The following is a 7,614-nucleotide window of genomic DNA, read 5'->3' as shown; positions in this document are numbered from 1 at the left end:
GGAAACCCTGTACAGGGTCGCTATGGGTCGGACCCGACTCGATGGCACTTAACAACAACAAATATATGTATATGTATATACACACACACACAAACACTTTGTGGGTAAAATTGTATTTATCACAAGGAGCTGTGGTAGTGTAGTGGTTACAAATTGGGCTGCTAATCTCACTGTCAGCAGTTTGAAACTTCCAGCTGTTCCGCTGGAGAAAGATGAGGCTTTCTGCTCCCATAAAAATGTACAGCTTCAGAAACCCTGTACAGGGTCACTATGAGTTGGAACTGACTCCATGGCATATAACAACAACAAGATAACTCTGGACTGAGGGATATCACTGACACCAGATGGATCATGGCTAAGAGCAGAGAACACCAGAAAGACGTTCGTTTGTTAACTATGCAAGACATTTGTCTATGTGGATCGTAACAAACTATGGATAACATTGCAAAGAATGAGAATTCCAGAACACTTTAATTGTGCTATTGAGGAACCTGTACATAGAACAAGAGGCAGTCATTCGAATAGAACAAGGGGGGTACTGTGGCTTAAAATAAGGAAATGTGTATGTCAGGGTTGTATCCTTTCATCATACTTACTCTGTTAGTATGCCAAGCAAATTCTGAAGCTGAATTATATGAAGAACTTGACATTAGAACTGAAGGAAGACTCATTAACAAAGTGTGATATGCAGATGACACAGCCTTGCTTGCTGAAAGCACAGAGGGCTTGCAGCACTTACTGATGAAATCAAAGAATGTAGTATGGGTTACAATTCCTCATAGAGAAAACAAAAATCCTCACAACTAGACTTGTAAACATTGTAATAAACGGAGAAAGGATTGAAGTTGTCAGGGATTTCATTTTATCTGCAGCCACAGTCTGCCCCTGAAAGCAGAGATTCCAGGAGATCAAACAACTTGTGTTCCATTTATAAATCTGCTGCAGAAGACCTTTTTAATGTGTTAGTGAGTAAAGATGTCACTTCGAAGACAGGCGCACATGACCCAAGCCTTAGTATTTTCAATTGCCTCATATGTATGGGAAAGCTGGGCAGTGAAAAAGGAAGACTTTATTAGAATTAATGCATTTGAATTGTGGTATTGGCGAAGAATATTGAAAGTACCATGCACTGCCAGAAGAACAGACAAATATCGTGGAAGTACTATAGCCAGGTTTGGCGCTGTGGGTTAATGTGCCAGACGGCAAAGCCATTTGAATTGCAAGGTCGGTGGTTCAAGCTCACTAACTGTTCCTTGGAAACCCTATACAGGGTTGCTGTGGGTCGGAACTGACTTGATAACAGTTAACAACAACAGCAATAGCCAGAATGTGTTCCTTACATGCAAGAAGGATAGACTTCATCTCACATACTTTGAACGTGTTATCAGGAGGGACCAACCCCTGGAAAAAGGATATCTATCATGCTTGATAGATGGTCATCAAAAAAAAAAAAAAAGAAGAAGCATCCTCAATGAAATGGATTGACAGAGTGTCTACAACAGTGGTCTCAAACAACAATTGTGAGGGAAGCACAGGAGTGGGTTTCCTACTGTTATACATGGGGTCACCATGGTTCAGGACTTATTTAATGATACCTAACAAGATAATTGTGATTAGGAATTCTATCTTTCACTAGACTTCACATTTTTTTGGAGCAGCAGATTATTTCTATGATGTTCACCACTGTTGTTCTCTTGTGTAGTTTATAACGAATGTTCAATGTATTTGCGTTGCCTAACTTTCATTTTTCAAGAAAAGTTTTTATTGTGAATTGAGGTTTACTGAGCAGATCATCAATTTTACGTTCATCAAATCATATACTTGCTTCATTACAATGATTGCAATCCCCTCCATGATAACAGTATTTACCTCTATTCTCTTTAATTGTTACATTCCTTCCTTTACAGGGTTTCCAGGGAGTGAATGGTGGGTTTGAATCACTGACCTTGCAGTTAGCAGTATAGTGCTTATCCTAAAGTGCAGGACTCCCTTTATCATATAGTTGTTGTTGATGTTAAGTGCTATCGAGTCAGTTCTGACTTATAGCGACCCTGTATAGGGTTTCTGAGGAGTGGCTGGCCTTGTAGTGCATTAACCCACAGAGCCACACCAGGACTCCTTTATCACGTTGTTGTTGTTGTTAAGTGCTATCAAGTCGATTCTGACCCATAGCCAATCTGCATAGGGTTTCCAAGGAGCAGCTTTTGAGCTTGAACCCACTGACCTTGCAGTCTGACACATTAGCCCATCACACCAGGTCTCCAGCATTATCTTAATCCTTAATCTCATTTGCCATTTGAAATTCACTTTCAACAGTTGCCTCTTTTGATAAAATTATTAATAATTCATTGAAAAATAATAACGTATTACAGCATTAGTGTAGTGGGTTGCATACACATTGGGCTGCTAATATGTCACGGTCAGCAGTTCAAATTCACCACCAACTGCTCTGAAACCAGTCACAAGAGCCAAAATTTGACCTTGAACATATCTGAATTTAGAAATCATCTCAGGAACAGGTTTGATGTGTTAGACATTAATGGCCAAAAAACCAGAAGAATTGTGGGATGGCATCAAGAACATCGTACAGGGAGAAAACAAAAGGTGGTTGAGAAGACAAGAAAGAAGGAAAAGACTGAAATAGAAGCCAGAAGAGACTTGCTCTCTAGTGTTGATATAATGGTAAGGAAATGAGGCAGTAAAAGAACTGAAAAAATTTCAAAGGGCAGCTTGAGAAGACAAAGTCAAGTAAATATATAATGAAATGTGCAAAGACCTGGAATTTGGAAGTCAAAAGGGAAGCATGCTCAGCATTTGTCAAGCTAAAAGAACTAAAAAAAAAAAAATTCAAATAATAAAGGATTCTATGAGCAAACTACTGAATGATGCAGAAAGCATCAAAAGAAGATGAAAAAGGATGGAATACATAATCAAGTATAACAAAAAGAAATGGTTGATATTCAACCATTTCAAGAGATGACACATGATCAAGAGAAATGGTAACTGAAGGAAGATGTCCAAGGTGCACTGAAGGCATTGGCAAAAACGAGGCTTAGGGAATTGATGGAATGCAAATTGAAATCTCTTAACAAACTGATGAAGCACTGAAGAGACTCATCTATGCCAAAAAATTTAGAAGACAGCCATCTGGCCAACTGATTGGAAGAGATCCATATTTGTGCCCATTCCAAAGAGAGGTGATCATTGGAATGGGCAATGAGGAAATCATTGGGTGGTATCAGTATCACATGCTAGTGAAAGTTGGCTAAACATAATTTAAAAATAGCTGAAACATGACATTGACAGAGAACTGTCAGAGGTTCAAATCATATTCAGACTAGGATGTGGAACCAGGGATATCGTTGCTGACATATGAACCTTATCTAAAAGAGAATATCAGAAAGATGTTTACCTATGCTCTATTTCATTATGCAAAGGCTTTAGACTGTATGGATCATGACAAACTGGACAGTATTCCTGAGTATTCAAGAGCACTTAATTGTGTTTATGAGGAACCTGTACATAGACCAAGAGGCAGGTGTTCAGATAGATAAAGAGCATATTGAATGGTTTAAAATAAAGGAGCTCTGGTAGTGTTGTTGTCAGGTGCCATTGAGTCGGAACCGACTCATAGTGACCCCATACACAGCAGAACGAAACAATGTCTGATCCTGGGCCAACCTCACTACTGCTGCCACACTTGATGCCATCAATGATGCCACCTGGCTGATCCATCTTGTTGGAGGTCTTCCTCTTTTTCTCTGATCCTCCATCTTATCCAGCATGACATCCTTCTCCAGTGACTGTTCCCTCCTGACAATATGTCCAAAGTATGAGAGACGGAGCTCAGCCATCCTGGCCTCCAAGGAGCACTCTGGCTGCACTTCTTCCAAAACAGATCTATTGGTTCTTTTGGCAGTCCATGGCACTTTTAGTATTCTCCTCCAACACCACAACTCAAAGGCATCAGTTCTTCTACGATCTTCCTTATTCACTGTCCAACTTTTGCATCCATATAGTGTAGTGGTTATGAATCGGGCTGCAAACCTTAAGATCAGCAGTTCGAAACTATCTGCTGTTCCGCAGGAGAAAGATGAGGCTTTCTGCTCCCTTAAAGATTTGCAGCCTTGGAACTCCTGTACAGGGTTGCTGTAAGTCGGAACGGACTCCACGACACATCACCACTGGTGATGAATGGTTTAAAATCAAGAAGGTGTACACCAGGGTTGTATTCTTTCACCATATACTCATTCAGTCTGCAATCTGTATGCTGAGCTAGTAATCTGAGAAGCTGGAATATATGAATAAGAAGAACATGGTATCAGGATTGGAGGAAGACTCATAAACTGTGGTAGGCAGATGATAAAACCTTGCTTACTGAAAGCAAAAAGGACTTAAAATACTTACTGATGAAAATCGAAGGCCGCCGCCTTCAGTATGGGTTGCACCTCAATGTAAAGAAAACAAAGTCCTTCTCATTGGACCAGTGAATGACATCTAGATAAATGGAGAAAAGATTGAAGTTGTCAAAGACTTCATTTTGCTTGGATCCTCTATGAATACTCATGGAAGCAGCAGTCAAGAAATCAAATGATGTATTGCATTAGGCACACGTGCTGCTGCACAAGACCTCTTTTAAAGTGTTGAGCAAAGATGTTAGCTTGAGGATTAAGGTGCACTTGACTCAAGTCATGCTATGTAAGTGAAAGGAGCTCTGGTAGCGTAGTGGTTACGAATTGGACTGTGAACCTCACGGTTAGCAATTCAAAACTACCAGCTGCTCCGTGGGAGAAAGATGAGGCTTTCTGCTCCCGTGAAGATTTTTACAGTCTAGGAAACCCTGTTCAGGGTCGCTGTGGGTTGGAACCGACTCAACGGCACTTAACTACAATAACAAAACATATGTAAGTGAAAGTTGGACAGGGAATAAGGAAGACTGTAGAGTTGATTAATTGGATTTGTGGTTTTGTGGAAGAATACTGTGAACCACCAGAAGAACAAACAGATCTGTATTCACAGAAGTACAGCCAGAATGCTCATTTGAAACCAGGATTGCTAGACTTTGCCTCTCATACTTCAGACATATTATTAGGAGGGACCAGTCCCTGGAGAAAGAGGACATCATGCTACATAAAGTGGAGAGGGTCAGTGAAAAAAGCAGAAGACAACCTCCAACAAGATGGATGGAACATTGCATCAGCAACGGGCTGAAGCTTAGCAAAGATTGTGAGGATGGTGCAGGACCACACAGTGCTTTGTTATGTAGCGCATAAGGTCACTATGAGTGGGAATTGACTGGACAGCATCTAATATCCACTATATAAGTGCATCATCACCTCATGCTTTAATGACTGGACTGTAATGAAGTTTGCTAAACTAACTTCTTTATGCTTTGACTTAATCTTTTTGTTGTTGTTGATTAATATGCTGGACTGCAAAGTCTGCTTGAGCCACAAGGCCGGCAATTCAAGCTCACTAACTGCTTCTCGGAAACCCTATACAGGGTTGCTATGGGTCGGAACCCGACTATGGCATTTAGCAACAACAACAACAAAGCTTTTATTGTGAATTGAGTGATAGTCTACATGGCAGATCATCAGTTTTGCATTCAGCTAGTAGCATCTTGCTTCATTGTAATGATTGTAGCCCCTTTTTTTGATGTACACAAAACCATGCAGGAATATATAATTGTTTAAACAACCAAATGACACGTTTTGCAAACCAGCAGCCTGCCTGTCAGCACACAGCCTTTCTCTTTCTATGAGTCTTCAGATGATCTCTCTCTCCATGGCATTGCCTTTACCTCCATCTCTGGTGTCACTGCTTCTCTGGTTGTTGAGTGCCGTCGAGTTGGTTCTGACCCATAGTGACCCTGTATAGGGTTTCTGAGGAGCAGCTTGTGAGTTTGAACCACCAATCTTGTAGTTCAAACGGCATTGCAGTCTGGTGCATTAACCTACAGTGCCACACTGCCTGCCTCTCTGGTTAGGGTCCCACATTCTGCTCATGTTCCTTCCCTCTTGCTGGTCATAGGGTCCTCTGTTCTGGAATGTAACATTAACTACTCTTCCCTTTTTGTTACACATCTTCTACCTTTACAATTGTCAGAATTAGTCATGATAATAATTAAATCAAAAGAATCCTATCCACATTTCCTTTCACCTGACCCATCTAGACAAGTTGGAAACTATTCACTGGGGATTCTACCTTCCCCTCCTCACTCTGAAACTAAACACCCTCATGAAAACTTGTAAGCAAGCTACCTCGTGCCTTTATTACACCCCCCCCCTTCCCAATTTTAGGTAGCCAGTGTCTGAGTTGCCTGTCTCTGTCAACCCTGTGTATTGAAGTGATATGCTTGATCCTTGATTTGAAGACTCCCTCCCTCTGGGTTTATATTTTGTATTACTGCATCTATAAGATAAGGTCAAGTATGTCAAATTGTAGCAAATTCTAGCTTCCTGTATTAAATTTCTTTACCTTCTTCTAGAGTTTTGATCATCAAGGCATCCAAACTAGGTCAGATGGGTCTATCTGCAAGTTTGGGCATTCTTGCATACCTCATACCTTCCCCGCCCCAACTTCATATCAGCTGGACAGTTTACTCTTAACTCTAGCCCCCAGTGTCTTGGTCAGTGATGATGGGCTCAGTGGTTCTCAGGTCTCCTCAAACTTCAGACCAACCAACCCTTCCTCTTCTCTCTCTCATCTCAAGATTGACAGGAGTCTATGGAACATGGTCACACTCAGCCTATGTCTTTATTTACTGCCTTTCTGTCACTTCCACTCACAAGTAGACCAACATGATGGTCTCCAGCAAGCTTACAAGCCTGCTTGAGTATTCCCTTTGAGTTTCAGTTTTGCAAATCTGCTTTATGAATATGACAGGAAATTTGGAGTCAAATAACAGTGGTCACTGCAGAAAAATTGGAAATGAGCAGAAGAGAGACTGATTATCCCCAAACCCAGAAACAGTAGTTTTTTTTGTCACTAGAAGTTTTTTTTAAAAATTATTTTTTCAAGTTTATTTTATTTGTAGGGTAATAAACCCTATGTGATCAACACTCATGGAAGTACCAGTCAAGAAATCAAACGATGTATTGCATTAGGGTAAATTATGTGATGAGATGTGTTTGTTTTTGTTTTTTACTTTGAGGTTTCATCTTTGTTGTTAAAGTGCTGTCTAGTCGGTTCCAATTCATAGCAATCCTGTATAGAGTTTCCAGGGAACAACTGGTGGTTTGAACTGCTGACTTTGTGGTTAGCAGTCCCATGCTTATACTACAGTGCCACAACAGGATTCCATATTCTACTGAGTTTATTTGGACTGTTAGATCTGCTGCTTAAGACTCAACCAGCTGCTCCTCAGAAACCGTATACAGTGTTTTTATGGGTCCGACTTGATGGCCCTTAATAACAACAACAATAATTGCCTGTTTATATTCCTTGATAGATTATAAATTCATTGATGGCTAGAAACTATTTTGGTCACCATTGTATCCCATTTGCCATAATTAATACCTCCTATGTAATTAGATGCTTAATTAATGAAAAGAAACTTTGGAAGTGTGTATACCAAATGTAAAAATATTATTGTCTCTTGAGTGCTGAGGT

Source organism: Chrysochloris asiatica, unplaced genomic scaffold, assembly GCF_000296735.1.
Source record: "Chrysochloris asiatica unplaced genomic scaffold, ChrAsi1.0 scaffold00169, whole genome shotgun sequence".
In the NCBI taxonomy this organism is placed as follows: Eukaryota; Metazoa; Chordata; class Mammalia; order Afrosoricida; family Chrysochloridae; genus Chrysochloris; species Chrysochloris asiatica.
This window is presented reverse-complemented; position numbering follows the sequence as displayed.